Source organism: Dasypus novemcinctus, chromosome 31 (assembly GCF_030445035.2).
Source record: "Dasypus novemcinctus isolate mDasNov1 chromosome 31, mDasNov1.1.hap2, whole genome shotgun sequence".
Taxonomy (NCBI): Eukaryota; Metazoa; Chordata; class Mammalia; order Cingulata; family Dasypodidae; genus Dasypus; species Dasypus novemcinctus.
Window position 1 is genome coordinate 31,028,267 of NC_080703.1, and position 21,145 is coordinate 31,049,411.

Consider the following 21,145-nt stretch of genomic DNA (forward strand, 5'->3'; position numbering starts at 1 on the left):
AGTTCCATAATAGAATGTGAGTAAGTCCTCTCTAATCAATACTCTATTCCTTTCCTCCATCATGTGGACCCTGGGATGATTATGTCCACTCTCTCTCTATTTCAAGAGGAGGTTTAGATTCCACATGGATGATGGATGCGATTTTCCTGCTTGCAGTTGTAGGCACTCTTGGCTCCCTATTGTGGTGGTTGACCTTCTTCACCTCCCTGTTAGCTGGCCAAGGTAAGTCCAATAAACGAGGTGGTAGGAGTTGCAAATCTGTTGAGGCTCAGGGCCTGGCTGTCACGTGGACAGTCCAGAGATTCAGGTCTCCTGAGTATACACCAACCCCAGCACCAACCACAGGTCCAGTAAAAGTAACAGAAGAAGCATGTGTAGAAAGGTCATATCTAAATCCAACTCCATCACTCTCAGGAACCCAAACTCCAAAGTAGAGCCAACTGACAAGGCACTGAACTCCAGAGCCCTCTGCCATGACCGTAGAAACTGTGGGTCTCTGTAGCCCATATTTAGGCATCTATCTCCTTTGGCTGTCTCTGGGACCCTGCTGAAGTGTGCATAAGCATTACCCATCTGATGCACCTCCCAGCCTTTTTTTGGAGACTCATAGCCATATAAACTCATTTGTCCTTTTCATTTCCCCCTTTTATCCAAAGTCATAAAGCAATTTTTAACACCTGATATTACATGTAGACTGAGATATTCTGCTGATCTGTGTTGACCCTTTTATTCAAGATCTTTTCCTAGTTACATTATCAGCTGGTGTTTGGTAGTAATCCCTCGGCATCAGGGAGGCTCATCCGCAGGAGTCATGTCCCATGCTGGGAGGGAGGTAATGCATTTACAAGCTGAGTTTGGCTTAGAGCATGGCCACATTTGAGCAACATGGAGGCTCTTAGGAGGTAGCTCTTAGGCACCCTGCAGCTCTAGGCCTAGTTCATATTTCAGGCGCACAGGCTCATAATCGTAGCCATCAGTATCAAGGGCTCACTGTTGGACCATCCTTCTTTATTTGTCTTTGCCATTGCACTTGGGGGATTGTTGCTGTTCCATTGGGGAATGTGATAGAGCTCACCTGGCTAGGTACTCAGCACTCCCTCAGTTGTTGTTTTTAACTGAAACCACTGTGAAAATATCTAAACATTTTTTATGTACCCTGTATACATGCCCTGAAGAATTCCCTCCTGACCATGTGCCCCCTATGAATAACATCCCACACCAATGTTCTTCCCATCATAGTTGAACCTCTCTGTGGTCCGAAACTTTTTAAAAAACGAAGCCTAATATATTGCCATGTTCCATTAATAGTAAAATGGAATATAATGATGGGTTTAAAGGTTACATATAGAATACATACTAATTTAGAAAAATTAAATAAAGTAAGAATAAATTGGGGTATCAAAAAATGAAAAAATGAAAAAGCTTTGTTCTTGACGTTTTGCTTTCCATCACTGCTATAGATGTTGCATTTATTTCTTTTCTTTTCACTTTTCTTGTTGTTAAATTCTGCCATTTAAAAGCTGGTTTTTATTTTATTTAGAAAGGCTTCATCGCACTGTGGTTAAGCATGGAGACTACTTGGAATGCCTGAGTTGCAAAACCTGGTTCTATCATTTCTTAGCTGTGTGACCTTGTGCAAATCATTTAAACCATTTTTGCCTCAGTTTCCAAAACTGTAAAATCGGACCAATAATACTACCTGCTTCATAAGTTTACTGTAAAGATTAATTGAGTGAAGAGAGCTAAAATATTTGGAAGCATGCCAAGTACATAACCAGTGCTCTGTAACTTTTAGCAATCAGTCTTGTTTATCAGAGGAAGGGTGGTCATACATTGGGTAGAGGAATGTAAACTTTGGGCTAAAAGGGTGCTACAGTGGCATTTCCATTGACCAGCTCTCTAGACCCAGGGCCATGATTAAATGAGAGTCAGCTGTGGATTTAATTGCACCCTATTAGAATGAATATTATGCACAAATTAATTCCATTCGGCCTGGATCCCCATATCCTACCAACAGTATCCCTTCTTCTTTTCTCAGTGCTCTCTTTGACTCAAAAATTTAAAACTCAATGACAATAGAATCCAGAATCAGCTGTGTTCCAGGAAAGACTAGGAGTTTAGTGGCCAAGGTAGCTTGGTTTGGATCTGGGACCACCGTGCTTCCAGGACAGAGAGACAGTAACTGTGGATTGCATTTTCCTAACCACTTGCCAGGAAGGTAAATCCATGATGTAAGCTTCTTCAGAGGCAGATTCTTTAGCAGGTAAGATCTAATAGCATTAACCAGGTTCTTAGGTATCAATTATCCTAAGTCAGCAGGCTATGGGCATTGTTCTCCATGGCCAGGGCTTAGTATTTCTGGTCCTTTCAGAAGTTTGGCCAAGGAAGAGGTTAAGGGATAGGAATCCAGGAGTGCCATCTGTCCAGCCAGTTCTCTCCCTTTTCCCCCTTTAGTGGGGTTTTCTGTAGAGTTCTTTGTTGCATCTGGTTGGTGGGTGAATGTTAATCCCAGCCAACACCTCCCTACTCTGTTACAAATGCCACCTTTCTTATCATGTTTAACAGACAAAGGCTGCAGTTCTAGGGCCAGAAGTCCATGACTTATAATTCTGGCTTACACAGATGGTGTGTGGGCATGGATTCAAAATTTTAGAGTTAGAAAGGATTAGATATATCATCTTGACCAATGCTATTCAATGTAAACTTCTGCAATGATGGATGCGGTTTATAATCTGCACTATCCAACACGGTAGTCACTAGCCACATGTGACTCTTGAGCACATGAAATGTGAGTAGCATGACTGAGAAAGTGAATTTTTAATTTAATTTAATTTCCATTTGGCTAAAGACCATCATATTGGACAACACAGAATTCCTCACTTGTTTTAGAGAGGAGAAAGCTAAGACCCAGAGAGAGGAAAATTGACTTTTCCAAATGCCACAGAACTGGAGAATAGCAGAGCTGGCATTAGAATGGACCCATATGCTCCCAATCTAGTGCTCTCTTCATTCTATCACCCTGATGCCCTGAACGCAGTCTGGAACCCCACTGGTATGAAAGAGGCACTCGGGTCTCTTAGTTTTAGGATATCCATTTCCTAGGAGGCAGTTCCCCATCTTCATCCTCCTGATATACCTTCCTTCTGTGTCCATCAGTAGTTAACTGAGTGAGGTTTCTGCAGATTCTATGAGCAAGACTTCATCAAAGGCTGGACTTGTCAATGTACTGTGTAACCTCATCTGCCGCCTTCCTTCTTTGGAGACTGTGAGTTCACTCACTTTAGGCTCTGTATCTGGGTCTTTCTGGAATGTTCTAGATGGTGAGATGCAACCATTTTCCTGAAAACTTTTCACATGATACCTTCTGCGATTTGCCAACTGTCTCAGCAACTCCCACGATAGATAAGATCCTGACTGGTGCATTTCAAGGGAAAATTTTCTTGTCAGTGTTTTGCTGACCTCTGGGTGTTTTCTTTTGAGAACATTAATATTCATGAAAAGACTCATTTTAAAGGACTAGAAATTGGCACACAAGAGGATTGTGGTTGATAGCTTCAGTCCAAGAAGATTTTCAGGTGCTGAATGGAGAAATTCAATATATATATATATTCCTTCCTGTGATTAAATACATATCCACCATGAGGTGGAATATTTCACAATTATGTAGTTCTTGGGAGCACTAAAATAGTCATTCAGGTCTCTGGTCCTGAAACATGATCTTGCACAATGTTAACAACTTGAATAGAATTGAGTTGCCGGAATATTTGATCACAATTTACATTCATTCTCCCTTGGGTCTTGATTTTTCAATCTGGCAGGTTTAAATAACTTTAGTAATATATTTATTTAACCTACTATATCCAAAATATTATCATTTCAACATGAAATCAATCTGGAATTATTAACGAGAAATTTTATATTATTTTCTTCATACTAAGCCTTCAAAATGTGGTGTGCATTTTACACTTGCAGCACCTCTTGGTTTGGACTAGCCACATTTCAAGTGCTCAGCTCCCAGCTGTGGTTTGTGACTACCATGCTGGACAGGCCTTAGACCCTTATTTCACTAGAAGTCACAAAATGGGAATGTTCTTACTCATTCCTCTTTCATTTATTAATTGGAATATTTCTGTGGAGAAAAACAACCCTTCGCCAACAATTTAGGTGCCCTGAGAGACAGTTCACACAGGAGAGGCAGAAAAAATGCTTGTTTTTTTAACAGCTTCCCAAATAATGAGCTGGTTCCCCACCATTTTCCTTAGGTGTGTGATGAGCTATGTTCTGGTTATGTCCCCCTGCAAACCAACATTAGCAATTAAGACAACTACCATGTCAGTGTATCTCATGAGCTTGTGGCTCAAGAATCTGGGCTGGGCATTCCTTTCCACCACAGGCACTGACAGAGGTCACTCAGTGGTATTCAGCTGGCAGATAGGCTGATCTGGAGGACCTGAGGTGGCTTCAGTCCCATATGTGCCACTTGGTGGCATGGCTGAAAGGCCAGGCTCAGGTGCAACCTCCATTCTTAGGGCCTGCGTGTTGCATCTTCAGCCTGACAGCCCCAGGGAAGCCTGTGTTCTCACAGGGCTGCTCTGGCCTCCTGGAGAAAGGGCCCCTAGAGCTGCAAGCCTTAAGGCCAGGGCCCAGAGAGGGGCACTATAGCAGTCTGATATTATTGATATTATTGATTAATTCCAAAAAGAAATATTGGATTATAATGGTAAACTGGTCTTTTCCCCTAGGCATATATTAGAGTGTATTGGAGACAGAGGTTTTACTTTTACTTGATTAAATAATGATTAAGGCTTTGATTGGGCCACGTCAGTAGGGCATTGAGTCCCCACCAGCGATGGGAGGGGACTCAAAGATAAAAGACATGGCAAAAGAAAAGAGTTGGAGCTTTGATGCTGGAGCTTTGATGCTGGAGTCTTGACCTGGAGCCCCAGAAATAAGCACACACAAAACTTGGTTTTGAGGAAAGAGAAGCAAGCCCTGGAAAGAGAGGAACCCAGGAAGCCTGAACCCTGGCAGACGTTGGCAACCATCTTGCTGCAACATGTGGCAAAAGGCTTTGGTGAGGGAAGTAACTTACACTTAATGGCCTGGTAACTGTAAGCTTCTACCCCTTTATAAAAACCAACTGATTTCTGATATTTTGTGTCAGCACCCCATTGGCTGGCTAATACTGGCACGTATCACTTTTGACATATTCCATGGGTTAAAACTGTCACAGAGGAGGCACCCCACCTCTACATGGGAATAGTGTCAAAACTTTGTGGCCATCTTTAATCTGCCAAAAACTGTGGTCTTTTCAGGGAGTACTTTTTCCTACTCAGTTCTTTTCACTGATGCTTAAATTGTTCTTTTTGGGCAGAGTAGCCTTTCAAGTAGACTCCTGCATCCTTTCACCTGACTCCAGGAGTGTTCGATAATATCCTTGTGTTTAGTCATGACTAGTGGTTCCAAGATCCTCTCATGTATATCTTTCCACTTGGTCCAAAATCAGTCATTTCGTCAAGATGCAAAAGACCCAGTAAAAATTCTCAATCTTGTTTTCTGTCATTTGGACCCATCCTCTCTTCTCAGAGTAATTTATCAGCTCTGACTTCTCAATATCAGTGACCCATTTTATTTTTCCTGCCAGAATCCATAGGTAATTATGGAGCCATAAAGAAACAGCAATGTCCAATTTCTCTTCAGTGTCACTGACCCTTGCTTCTGTTTCCTACCTGATATCAGCTTGTTTCATTGTCATTTCCTCTGTTCTGGAAGCTAAAGACCAAATGAAGATGTCAGCACAGTCATGTTTCCTTCGAAGTCCATCAAGAAGAATATGTTCCATGCCTCTTCTAGCTTTCAGCTCTTAGCAGCAATTCTTGGTCTTTCTTGGCTTGTGACAGCATAATTCCATCTCTGCCTCCATTGTATGACCATCTTTTCACTCTGTATCCTCCCCCTGTCCTACACTGCCTTGATTTTTGTTCTGCCTTGAACATCACAAGCCCAGAATAACCCCTGCAACAAGATTTTCAACCATATCTCCACATTTTCTATTCCTCTCACATAATTTTTCTTTCCTGGGAACATTTTATTGCCAAACCTTTTAAAGAAAACTCTTTCCTTTGGCCCACAGTACATGCTTGCTGATGCATTTTTAAATATTAAATTTCAATGATTATTTTTGTATAGTTTTCATTAATTTTCTGGGATTAGGGATGTATGGGGAATAGTAAACTTGCCCTGTGGAATTTCTTTCTCAACCATGTGTCCTTTGGCTCCATAGAAGACTCTGATCATCTTGAGCCAAATGGGCTGCTCTGCAGAGGCCAATGGAACCAAAAATCTGATAAGAATGAGGCAAAGCAGTGACCAGCAGTTAAAAGAAAATGGAGTCTCTCTTCTCAGTTAAAAAGATGTACAACTTTCTGTCTCCCTGTTACATGTGAAGAGTAGAATGCTTCTGGCAAAGGTGCGTGTTTATATAATTGGAATCTGTTTCTTATTTGGAAGGTCCGGCAGGAATTTTCTTATTACTTATAGCTCAGATTCTCATTCACATGCAAAACTTGGTTATCTGATGAAGGGGTGGGTGGGTGAGTGATACCACAACTCCTAAGGACCACTTTATCAGGCCAGTTACAACTCAGAGTTCTCCACAGACCTAGAGAGACGTGGCAAAATAGATGCAATGTTCAGCTTCTTAATAGAATGCTGTGGAAGCACTGGGCTTGCAGATCGTGAACCAGAAGGTTAAGTAGGTTCTGGATAATTTCAGCATGGATAAACAGTAGGTAATAATGGAGCAAGAAGCTCTCTTTTCCCTGTAGACCAGTTTGTGGTGTGAATGGGATGGTTAGCATGGTCTACACAGCCGGTCCAAAGATCACTGGAGCAGAGTTGGTAATAAGAGCCTTTGGATTCATCAACTTGGATTTAAATTCTACTCATGTAAACCTGGGCAAGTTGCTTAATCTTTCCTAAGCCCCTGTTCTCCCATCTCTACTATGCATTTTGAAGGTCTCCTAAGAGTAAATTCAGGGAAGCAGACTTGGCCCAGTGGTTAGGGCATCCATCTACCACATGGGAGGTCCGCGGTTCAAACCCCGGGCCTCCTTGACCCGTATGGACCTGGCCCATGCTCAGTGCTGATGCGCACAAGGAGTGCCCTGCCACACAGGGGTGTCCCAATGCAGGGGAGCCCCATGCGCAAGGAGTGCTCCCCGTAAGGAGAGCTGCCCAGAGCAAAAGAAAGTGCAGCCTGCCCAGTAATGGCGCTGCACACATGGAGAGCTGACACAACAAGATGATGCAACAACAACAAAAAGAAACACTGATTCCCATGCAACAGAAGCGGACAAAGAAGAAAATGCAGCAAATAGACACAGAGAACAGACAACTGGGGTGGGGGGGGAGGGGGAAGGGGAGAGAAATAAAATAAGTAAAATAAATCTTTAAAAAAAAGAGTAAATTCACACACACACACCCATATGTACACATGTGTACACAGTATATGTGTACATATATATGTAACCATTAGTAATTAGCTTATATTAAAACTATATATTACACTGACTTTTCTTCAAAATCTGGGTTACTTCTCCCTGCTTCTTTAGAACTTCCCAGCCTGTGGGCAGAGAGGGAGAAACCAGTAGTAACCTTCAAATTCCCCTAGTCCTCAATCCATTTACTGAAGCTAGTCCTCAGTCCTGAAAAGCAGGTTTCCTTGGAGCCCAGTGGGGAAGGCTCCCATGTTTACCCCCAGGCACTCACTGGAATCTGTCATGTTCATGACCAGTCCCAGAGCAATTAGAATCCTATGAATGGACAAGAGTGAGGCTCCAGCTTTCTTTAATGATTGGGCAAAAAATAAAATCTCACCCTCCATTGAAGTCACTTCAACAGCTGAAAACTACTCACAGAGTCAAGTCATTTTGAACTCCAATTTTACAAACTCACTCACCCTTCTCTCTTCTGCTATGCCTCCCTGGGGGTGTGGCACTGCCTCCCTTCAGCTCTGCTTTACTGAATTCTGCTGTAGAAGGGGAAGACATGCTTGTTGGCTTGTGTTACACACTGTTAGGCAGGGGCTCATGTCATGCTGCTTGGGTCACAGAGCTTCTCAGAAAACAGCCATCGCTGCACAAAGCTCATGCATAAATCCACAGTCCCTTACTGGGACAATGCACAGCTCTAGGAGGTGCCATCCACACAGATGATGATGCAAATGTAATCCCTTGGATCGTGCAGCATACAACCTGCCCAGTGCATTGTGGATATTGATGCCAAGCTCACCTCTCCTTTACAGGATCTATTCCCTGGTACCTGTCCATAAAGGTCCTTCAAAATGTTCCCTTCCAAGCAGATCAGCCCATGCATGTAGATGCTTGAGGATCTCTGACATCCCCAGTGTATCAACGTGCACAGAAATGTCTCACTACTCTCTACTAACAGTGAGGATTATGAAAGCTATGCCTTCCCCCTGCTATGGTACAGGTGATCTTGAACTGATGGCCCATAACCAAAAGCAGTCTAAAGATCTGCTTTGTTTTGCCAACAGAATGTGTTAAGAATTCAGAAAATGAAAATGAACTTGAAGCAGGATTTAATTTTTCCATTTTCAGCAGTAGACCCACAATTTGCTATTGCCTTATTCCATATGCCTTTAGGTTATCAATACCTCCCTGGCCTTTGAAGGCATTTGCATTCCTTATACACTTATACACACATAGAGCACACACTACACTTTTACCCTGGCAATAGGAAGGGGAGAATTTTGTCTATAGGATCTTCTGCTGCACCATGACATTCTATAAAATAAAAATGTTCACATAAGGTTTGACCCAGGTTCACTCTAGTTTTGAGAGTCTATGCTTTTATGGACTTCCTTGCAAATTTCCTTTTCATGCTTTGCACTGCTTTCATATCTAGGACAGTTATCCTGCAAAGGGATTCAGAATTTACCAGAATTTTCCAATCCACTATTACAGCATAGAGTGGAATAATCATAATGAAAAATAATTAAAGTCACTATTTATCCAGCACTCATTAAGGGAGAAAAATAAAAGCTCACATATGTTAAGTATTTACCATAGGTAAGACCCTTTATTATCATATTTAATCTGTGCAATAATAATCTGTGATAAGTACAATTTTTGCCCCCATTTTATACAAAAGTAAATAGAAAGTTTGTGAAACTTACCCAAGTTCACACATTAAATGCAAGATATGGTAGATAAGTCTAGTTAGCCTGATCTCAGAGCTCATACTCTTAATATATGCCAGACCTTATCTTTTTGTGTGTTTATTTATTTTTTAATGTTACATTAAAAAAAATGAGGTCCTCATATACCCCCCACTCCCGTCACCCCACTCCTCCCCCCATAACAACAACCTCCTCCATCATCATGAGACATTCATTGCATTTGGTGAATACATCTCTGAGCACTGCTGCACCTCATGGTCAATGGTCCACACTCTCCTACAGTCCACCCAGTGGGCCATGGGAGGACATACAATGTCTGGTAACTGTCCCTGCAGCACCACCCAGGACAACTTCAACCCCCGAAAATGCCACCACGTCATCTCTTCCTCCCACTCCCTACCCCCAGCAGCCACCATGGCCACTTTCTCCACACCATTGCCACATTTTCTTCAATTACAAATCACAATAGTTCATGAATAGAATATCAGTAAGTCCACTCTAATCCATACTCTATTCCTCCATCCTGTGGACCCTAGAGCCAGACCTTATTTTTATGTTAGCTCATTTATCTTCAGCATAATCCTGTAGAGTCCATATTATGACATCCATTTTACACTTGAGGAGACTAAAGTTTAAGAAAATTAAATGATGTACAATTCCTTATAGTTAGTGCAGAACCAGGATTGAAATCTCAATGTTGTCTGGTTCCAAGTTTGTGCTCTTCGTCACAATACTGTATTTCCTCTTTCCTCTCTAGATGTTGAGTTATGATCTTAAGTGTGCCATTAAAAGACATGAAGAAGAGGACTGTCTATCTCATCTAGAATCTTCTCTGACATATAAAGCCAGAAGAGAAAAGTGCATTTCTTTTCTCTGCCTTGATATGTCCACCAGACATGGGGCTACAGAGGACAAAGAAAGACCAAAAACAAAAAAAAGTAATCTTTTATTCTGGCTTTACTGAGCTTTAAAGTAGGGAAAGCAAACTACTCAGAGTGTGACAGACATAGGTATGAACTTCCTTTTAAGTACTTACCAACTGAGTAATGTTGAGAATGTTTTCTAACTCCTCTGAACTTCAGCTTCTGTATTGGTCAGCCATTATCACAATAATGCTTTGTAACAAAACTCATTTACAACAATAAGTATTTATTCTCATATTCATCATCTGCAGATTGGCATCATATTGGCTGGTTTCAGCTGGGCTCATTTGAGGGTCTCTGCTTCAAAGTGTCGGTCTAGCTGGACTTGCCTCTTCACTATCAGTTAGACTCATACTTTCCCCATTTGGATTAATTTTGAAATCCGGGATGAAGTGGGGGAAGGATAGCAACTTTCTGGGGGAAGCACTTCACATGACAATGAAAGAAGTACAGGAATACATATTCAGCATACTTTGGGGAAACTGGATTTATGCCTTTCCTTGTATCATACATACACAGCATTCCATTGACAAAAGTCACCAACCCCAACAATGAGAATGAGAAAATATACATGGGGGGGCACTATAAATGTTTGTTAAATAATTCCAACAATCATAGTGTCTTTTTATACAAAATTGGAATAAGATGAATTAATTGAAGGCATGTTATGATAGATGAAATAACATACACCAAAATGCTTTGTAAAGTATGGAGAACTATTCAAAATAAGGTATTGTGGTTTTCCTGCAGAGATAGGCATTAATGGTGTATAGAATATTTTTGTTTTGAGAGGGGTTGCTGTTTTCCAAAACAGAAGGCCAGCTAATACCCATGTGATGATAGCTGCTCATCCATGTAAAGTAACAGCAGTGAAAATGTCATTTATGAACCATAGCCAGTGTCTGCCAAGCTTGAAATTTTGATAGTTGTCTTAGGCAATTAAATCATGTGAATAAATATTCATACAATCTAGTGGACTGGTCAAGTGATGTGAGATTTTAAGTTAGCATTATGTGAGAAGACAAGAATCAAACCCGACAATGAGCTAAAGGAGCCATCAGAGAAGTTGGAGGATACCATGATATCAAGTGAAATAAACCAACTCCTAGAATGGAAAGCAGGATAGGTAGGGGCATTCACTCCATGAACCAAGTGGTACTGGTCCTTTTCTGTACTCTGGACCAAATTCTTTTCCAGAAGAAGAGGAACTTTGTGCCATGAAAATGTATATAATAAGAGAACATATTCTAGAAAGGTTTCCCCAAAGAATGGATGCTACAATTGAAAGGATGGCTGGAAGCATACAAGTCATCTGTGGGATAAAGGATATTTCCTGTGAAGGAAAAGCATATATCCCATGGTTGGAAAAGAAAGAAGTCCTGTGGAAATAGGTAGATACCAGAAGGCCTTGAAAGCCATATGTAAGAGAAATGTCTGTTCCACCAAATCCCTCCCTTTTCCTCCTGAGACCATGGCTAAAATTTAAATTAGGTGCATCCCCTTAAGTGAGTTTGGACCACTGTAATATGGGTAGGAAACAATAAGCCATCACCTCAGACCTGGCTCATGAAACCTGTCCAATGGCTCCTTGACCTTTTCTATATGCTGGCCATTCTCTGAAGACCCAAGAGAGGACTCTGAAGCTCTAGAGAATGATAGAGTCACAAATTGGAAGGTTCCTGGGCCCCAAATGACTGTATGGAGCAGACTTATCTTCCACCAACTTCTTTGGATTGGAAGTTGAATAAGAAAGAAATAGGGAAGCAGACTTAGCCCAGTGGTTAGGGCATCTGTCTACCACATGGGAGGTCCACGGTTCAGGCCCCGGGGCCTCCTTGTCCCGTGTGGAGCTGGCCCACGCACAGTGCTGATGAGCGCAGGGAGTGCCCTGCCATGCAGGGGTGTCCCCCACGTAGGGAAACCCCATGCACGGGGAGTACGTCCCGTGGGGAGAGACGCCCAGCATGAAGGAGAGTTCAGCCTGCCCAGGAATGGCACTGCACACATGGAGAGCTGACACAACAAGATGACGCAACAAAAAGAAACACAGATTCCCATGCCGCTGACAACAACAGAAGTGGACAAAGAAAGTGCAGCAGATGGACACAGAGAGCAGACAACTGGGGAAGGGTAGGAGAAAGGGGAGAGAAATAAATAAATAAATCTTTAAAAGAAAAAGAAAGAAAGGAAGAAAGAAAGAAACCTTTATTAAGTTAAGCACCTGATATGTTGAGTTGCTCCAGTAGTTATTCTGCTCTGACCAATACACACTTTAAAGATTCTACCTTTTATTCTGAGAGGACTTAGAGGATTTTCAGTGAAAGAGGTCCCAATATGAAAGAGGTTCATATTGTTGGAAGAGGGGATCTGTTGGCCCTGGATGGATCAGTAATCCACCCATAGGTCAATCAACTCTCTCCAGGAATCATGCACAGAATAGGTTCAGTAGGGGTTTAGTCCTGCGTTCTCAGGGAAAAGAGAAGTATTATGGGCCAAGCAGTTACTCCAAGGGTTTTCTCCTATACCATCCAATCCATGGATTAAATAGATTTCAAGGTGAAGATTCATGAGGAGGGTGGGGCTGTCAAGTCAAGCATGACAAGGCATCTTTTTCTGGTGGCTTGCCTGATACTTTATCATTCCCACCTTGCACATCCAGTAGAGTGCCATGGTTGCTATTTTCTTGAAGAAAAAAGTGAGATACAAACAAGAAAAGGAAATAGACTTCCAGAATTCTTAAAGAAAATGGGCAGGTCTTTCCAGAAGGAAACTGTGGGGATCATTTTAAATGAGGAGAGAGAGGTCTCTGTAGGTCTTTCCACGATGAAGGACCAGAGCTTTAGGTTAGCCAAGCCTTGCCCTGCCTCTTCATTGCATCCCCAGGGCCCACCCTATCCCCACAATACCTTCCACCCATTAACAGCCAGACAACAGAACTGGATTTATAATCAGTCAGTTTGGGCTCTAGTCTCAGGACCAATATTTTAGATGCTAAGTGTTTGGGAGCAAGTTCTTAAATTCCTGGAGGATTTTCCACAAAGTAGAAGGATGAAACTAACCTCACAGCCTGTTCAATGAATGGGAAAGCTTGGGGGATACAATGGGTGACTGTGCACTCAGTAAATGGTAAGGAAAGCTGAGTAGAAGGAAGGTAATGCCATTTGGTGCGGGGCCATGCCCAGTTCCCTGCGTGAGCATCAGGATCCCAGAAGCCCCCTGTTAGTGGTCCCATCTGACTGTGGGAGCCAACAACGTCATCAGGCTTGTCCTGAGATACAAGTTACCATTGAGCCCAGCTGGCGCAGACCTGGTGAAGAAGCCTTGCATCCTGCCAGCTGGGCTTGCAAGGCTGTGATGCACAATAATTTTCCTTTTTGTTGTTGTGGTTTTCTTTATTAGCATTTTTATGATTCCCAAAGCTCTTAAGCACAGGGCAGAAAGTAACTTTTAAAAACTTTCCAAACCTTGCATTTCTGGCAGCATACAGAGAGAAGCCAGGAAAATGCACTCCCGTGAGGCTTCCGCGATGCTCCCAGCACAGTCTCACAGGAACTGGTTTGAACTTTGGTTCTGCCAAGCCCCCTAATGTGCCTTCTCTCTTTCTCCCTCAGCTGCCCTCCACTTTCATTCTAATGCCAAATACTGTCTTCTACCAAAGGGTTTTCCCAATTACTCCCACTTACTCCATTTACAAAGGAATCTCTTTTCCCAACAAGCCCATATGTTTGTGCAAGATCCACAGCTAAACCATGGATTAGTCCAGTGCCTCAGAAAATCTGACTGAAGCTTGGGCCAAGTCTTCGGCGAATCAACACTCTCTTCCTTGGTCCTAAGTTTGTTTTCTTCCTGTTTCTCTTTCATATCACTTCTGAATATACTAATAAAATTTAAAACTAACTCTAAATGAGGGCATGCTGTGTTTAAGGTACTGTGTTCAATTTTTTACATTTTCCCCTTTTAATCTTCACTAATATAGCACAAACTACTTTCTTCTTCTACCTTTCCTCCTCTCCTCCTTAATCCCCCTCTCTTTTCATTTCCTTCCTCACATCTTTATATTAATATAGGTATAGTTTTATATTTTATACTTTCAAAGAACAATTTTAGTAATATGTAAATTTTTCTTGATTTACATTTTAATCATTTACGCCTGATTTCCTTCCAATTCTTTTTAAATTTTCTAACTTTTGAGTCATGTGCATCATTTGTTTCCATTCTTTCTCTTTTATCAATTTAAAATTTAAAGCTATCAATTTTCCTCTGAATATTGCTTCAGCTGTATCCCATTAGATCCAAAATATAGGGTTTTTATTATCATTGTTTTCTAGATTTTAGTTTGTATTTCTTTTTTGACCGAAGTTGAAAGACATTTTAAAAAATATGGGACAGCCTTATTTTTCCCCCTAATTTTATGTATTTCTGGTTTTATCTTACTGAAATAAGAGAATATTTACTCTGCTTTTTCAGCAATTCAGAATTTCCTGAAGTAATATTTGCTGGTTAATTATTGTCCAATTAAATGAATGTTCCTTGGGTACCTGAAAAACAGACATGCTTTAATTTTACAATACATAGCTCAATATAGATCTATTTTCTAGACCCTGGAATATACATCTATAGATCTATAACTGATTATATTATTTTGATCTTATTTGTTTGTTTGGTCACTTGGTCTCCCAGAAACCACAGAGGTGAAGTAATACTTCATATGGCCAAAGTGGTTTTGTATTATTTTCTTCTGTGTATCACTGGTAATCTATGCCTTTTAAAATTTTGTTCCTATGTTATTTATGCTTAGATATTCATAACTATTATATCTTTACCATGGACTGTGCTTTAGCTTAAAAAAGTTCCCCTCTCTTATTCCACTTAATGTTTTGTCAGTTAGACCTGTACTTTGAGTGATATTATGATTACTATCACTGATTTCCTTTGGTCTGCCTTTACCTGGTAAAACAAATTTTTGCATCAATTTGTTTTAGGCATGTTTCTTATATAGAGCATAAAGTTGAATTTTGCTTTATGATCCAATCTAAAACTCCTTTTCCTCAATTGATGAGTGAAGTCTTTTTATTTTAATTGGTAAGTCAAATGACTTTGTCTTGGTTATGCCTTATTTGTTTCCTATTTTTAAAGTCTTTCATCATATGGTCAGTTTTTAAATCCATGTGTCAATGACTTTGGAAAGTAAAGAACCAGAATCTAGTTAGCAAGTGTACCCAGAGGATGTTTTTACGGAACCAAGCTCAGAACCACTGCTGCCCACTGAAAACTCACCCCCATCCACTCATTCTTTCATTCATACACACATTGACCAAGCACTTATTAATATCTCACATTTTCCAGACTCTGGGGATAAGAAAGGAATAAATAGTTAGTGTTTGAGCTGAGACTTACTAAGATCCTGAATCTTTGACTGGATTTGTTTTACAAAAGCTACATCACCAACTTAAAGTCCATCTCCTAACCAAATATTGATGATCCAGACTTTATCAGATTCTCAGATCAGATAGCATAAGAGAAATGAAGGCTATGGATGTGCTTGAATTTTATTTAAAGACATGTAGATCTTTACCTGTTCATGATGCCTTACCAGCCATAATCCATTACAATTCAGTAATTCCCTCTCTCAGCAATTTAAAAGGCCAAAGATGAATAACTCTCAACTCCAGTCTTCATGTGCTTACCATATATAGCTTCCCTTTCCTAAATTTTCCATCAACATGCTTCATCTGTTTTGGGCTCTTAATTCTTCCTCTCTGTTGTTTTTATTCCAATTGCACATAATCACTGATGAAAAATAGCAAAAATTTCAAGACAGATCTTCTCCAGTGTTATTACTTAACCTTTGCAGAGTACTGTATGTTTGCAGAGCACTTACATTCTAATTAACTCTTCTTCACCAGCACTCTTGGAAGGGTGCCAGGCTGTTTATTTCCAGATTAAGTAATAGACTTTAATAAAATGACCCTTAGAACTGGAAGAGACCAAGAGATTATAGAAGTACATGGCCTGCTCCTAGAGAAACCTCCATTGAAACTACTTTCTCCCAGCTCCTTTCTCTCTTTATAGTCTTTTCAATTTCTTTTAGGAGTTACCAGCATTAACTGCTGCTTTTAATCCCTTCTTGCCGGGCAGAAATGTGAGGTAAGAGCTTCTCTTACTTTAATTTTGATTTCTCAAATCCATCCATCAGAAGTCAATATCTCCCAGTGGCCATGTTATGAGCTACAGAGAGATTTGAAAATGTTATGCTGCTGGCTTTGAAGATGGAGAAAGGGATCATGAGCCAAGGAATGCAGGAGGCCATTAGAAGTTGGAAAATGGAAAAGGCAAGGAAACAGAATCTCCCCTAGTCTCCCCTAGCACCACAAGAAGGAATGCCATCCTTCCAATCCATTTGGACTTCCGACCTGTGGAACTGTAAGAAAAAGTTATGTTGTTTTACCTATTAAATTTGTGGTAACCAATTACAACAGCAATAGGAAACTAATTCAGAACTCTATTTAAGACTTGCCAGAACCATAGGGAAAGAACTACTCTTCTTCCATAGGGGTTTCTAGACTATTAGAATGCAAGTTGGGAGCTTTTAGTGGTAAATTTTGCTCCCACATTAGGAGAACCTACCTGTGAATAAAGTCAAGAAAGATAAGTAAAGCCATTAGATTAAGATATTAGTTTTCTGACATCTCTGTATGAACATCTGGAGCCAATCATACCTGACTTCAGAACCACACTGAACTCAGAGGCCCCTGCCTTCCATAGACATCTCTACCGGCTCCCACAAGTGTGTAAAGTCTAATTCCTAGAACGCATCCCTTGTTCCATGTGGCTTTTTTTCCCCATAATGTCCCTGATAAATCCTGCCAAACCCTAATGACACATAAAGCAAGAAGTACTCTGGATGGTCAACACAAGAAAATCATTCAATGTAATGTATCGTATTACTAAATTGAGGAATAAAAATCACATGATCATCTCAATTGACATAGAAAAGGCATTTAACAAAATCAAACATACTTTCTTGAAGAAAATTCTCTGAAAGATAGGAATAGAAGGAAACTTTCTCAACATGATAAAGTGCATATATGAAAAACCCACAGCTAAAATTGTACTCAATGGAGAAAGACTGAAAGCTTTCCCTCTAAAATTGGGAACGAGACATTATCATCAGTTATTCAATATTGTGCTGGAAGTCTAGCTAGGGCAAATAATCAAGAAAGAGAAATAAAAGGCATCCTTATAGGAAAGGAAGAAGTAAAAGTTTTACTGTTTGTAATGACACAATCCTACATTTAGAAAATCCTGAAAAATCCACAACAAAGCTACTAGAGCTAACAGATGAGTTCAGCAAAATGGCAGGATACAAGATTAATTTTAAAAAATCAGTAGCATTTCTATGACTATTACTGAGCAATCTGAGGAGGAAGTCAGGAAAAAAAAATCCCATTTACAAAAGAGACTAAAAGAATCAAATATTGAGGAATAAACTTAACCAAGGACATAAAAAACTTGTATTAGGAAACAAAACAACACTACAAAACATTGCTGAAAGAAACTAGAGAAGACCTAAATAAATGGAAGGACATTCCATATTCAAGGATTGGAAGATGTCAGTTCTACCCAAATTTATCTATGGATTCAATGCAATCCCAATAAAACTTCTAATAGCCATTTTTTTAAAAAAATAAGCATTGGTAAGGCCAATTATCCCATTTATTTAGAAGGGTAATAGGTTCTAAATAGCCCAAAATATATTTAAACAGCAGAATGAAGTTGAAGGACCCTCACTTCCTAACTTTAAAGTATAATACTTAGCTACAATGCTTAAAAACAGCATGGTACTGGCCTAAAGATAGATATGTTGACCAATGGAATAGAATTGACTGTTCAGAAATAGATCATCAAATTTAAGGCAAAGTGACTTTTGACAAGGCTGTTAAGCCCATCAAACCGGGCCAGAGCAGTCTATTCAAAAAATGGTACTGAGAAAACTGAATGTTCCTACCCAAAAGAAAGACGGAGGATCCCTCTCTCTCACTTTATACAAAAATTAACTCAATATGAATCAAAGTCCTAAATATAAAAGCTACAACCATAAAACTCCTAGAAGAAAATGTAGGAAAACATCTTCAAGATCTTGGGTAGGTAATGGTTTCTTAAACCTTACACCCGAAGCACGATCAATGAAAGAAGAAATAGATAAATGTCACCTCCTCAAACACTTTCGTGCATCAGAGGACTTTGTCAAGAAGGCAAAAAGGGCAGCCTACTCAATGGGAGAAAGTATTTGGAAACTACATATCTGATAAGGGTTTGGTATCCTATATAAAGAGATCATACAACTCAATGATAAAAAGACATCTAATCCAATTTAAAAATGGGCAGAAGACTTGAATAGACATTTCTCCAAAGAGAAAATACAAATGACCAAAAAGCACATGAAAAAATGTTCAAAGTCATTAGCTATTAGGGTAATGCAGATCAAAACTTCACTGAGATAACATTTCACACCTTATAGAATGACCGTTATTACAAAAACAGAAAGTAATTAGTGCTGGAGAGGATGTGGAGAAATAGGAACACTCCTTCACTGTTGGAGGGAATGTAGAATGTTGCAGCCTCTGCGGAAGACAGTTTGGTAGTTCCTCAATAAACTAAAATAGAATTGCCATATGATCCAGCAATCCTGTTACTAGGAATATATTCAGAAGAACTGATAGCAAAGATGTGAACTGACATTTGCACACTGAATTTCCTAGTGGCATTATTCACAATTGCTAAAATATGGAAACAATCCAAATGTTCATCACCGATGAGTGGATAAACAAAATGTGGTATATGCATACAATGGAATACTATTCAGCTGTAAGAAGAAATGAAATTGGGATGCATATGACAACACAGATGTAACTTGAGGACATTAATGTTGAGTGAAATAAGTCAGACACAAAATGACAAATATTGAATTGTCTCGCTGATATGAAATAAAGCAATGAGTAAACTCTCGGAGGCAAATGCTAGAGTATAGGTTGCTAGGAAACGGAATGTGGGTTGCAAATGCTTAATGTTTGTAGAATTTTTAATAAGGTTTATTGTAAATGTGTGGAAATGAATAGAGTCATGGTAATACATTATATTAAGTATAACAAACATTGTTATTTATAAATGTGACTGTGGCTTAAAGGGGTAGTCTGTGGATATAATATTTCAATTGAAAGGAGGCTAGAGAATAATGTAGGGCCTGTATAATATAGTGATTTCAGTGGTGGATGAAGATTGTGGTTAGTAATATAAGAATGTTCTTCTTTTGCAAAGTGTTAAGAATATTGTGATACATGGGAAAATTACAACTAATGTAATTTATAGATTATAGTTAACAGTAATATTGTAATACTTTTGCAGCAGTGGCAAAGAAGATATTATATCCATTCTAAGGGAGAGCAATAGGGCGGTATAGCAGTTTGATACACTTATGAATTCCAAAAATAGATATTGGATTATGTTTGTAAACTGGTCTGTATTTGCGTGTGATGAAATTATGATTAGGGCTTTGATTTGACCACATCAGTAGGGCATTGAGGCCCAGCCCCTTGGTGGGTGGGGGCTCACAGATAAAAGACATAGCAAAGGACAGAGTTGGGGGTTTTTGCTTTTGGAGTTTTGCTGTTGGAGTTTGATGCTAGAGTCCCAGGGAGTAATCACACGGAGGAAAGAGAAGCAAGCCCTGGGAAGAGAGAACCTGAGCTAGGAGAAGAACACAGAGGAATAGAGACAGCTCCTTAGAAACAGCAGAAATGCTGGGGAGAGAGACAGAGCCATTCGCCTGATAGACTACAGCTGACCCTGTGGAGAAAAGAGAGGACCTGAGCCTAGAGAGAAGCAAGACCTGGGAAGAGAGGAACCCAGGAAGCCTGAACCCTGGCAGATTTCGGCAGCCTTCTTCCTCTAACATGTGACAAGAGACTTTGGTGAGGGAAGTAACTTATGCTTTATGACCTAGTAACTGTAAGCTTCTACCCCAAATAAATACCCTTTATAAAAGCCAAGAGACTCCTGGTATTTTGCATCAGCATCCTTTTGGCTGACTAATACAGGAGGTATAAGGGAACATGGGATTTTCCCTTTTGGAATAATGAAAACATTCTAAAATGGACTGAGGTGATGACAGAACAACTCTGCGATGAATATGAGAGCCACTGAGTGTATGCCTTGAATGGATTTTACAAAGCATGGGGCTGTATAACACAATGTATCCTGTGGTGAAAGGTGGACTATGGTTAACAGAACAAATATGAGAACATTCTCTCATGAACTATAACAAGTATATGATACTAATATGGGAAGTCATTAACTGGGTGGGTTGGAAGAAAAATACACCAGATATAAGATATTACCTAGAGTTAGTAGTAGTTTTGACACTACTCTTTCATGATTTGTAAAACTTGTTTCACAACAATGCAAGGTGTTGGTGGTGGGGTGATGTATGGGAGCCCTATATGATGATATGCATGCTTGTTTTGCAAGTTCACAACTTATACTATACATTTACTGTTTATGGATGTTCATGTATGAATGATAAACTTCAATTTTAAAAAGTTAAAAAAAAAAAAAAGGAAAAGAAGTATCCTGGAGGACATCAACAGCAGGCATTGGCTAAATGGATTTCAGCAACCAGAATAAAAATTCATTTGGTTGAATAGGAGGTTTTGATACCAGCCATAAATAACTTTTCAATGGGATAGAATTTTGTTAGGTGACCAGACCTCACCAAGTCAGTCTGTAACTATGGGCAATATGGTTATATATGGTTCTCCTGAGGGCTACGGAGACCCACAGGTTCTACGGTCATGGCAGATGGCTCTGGAGTTCAGTGTCATGTCAGTTGGCTCTACTTTGGAGTTTGGATTCCTGAGTGTGATGGAGTTGGACTCAGATGTGACCTTACTACACATGCTTCTTCTGTTACTTTTACTGGACTTGTGGTTGGCCCTGGGGTTGGTGTGTACTCAGGAGACCT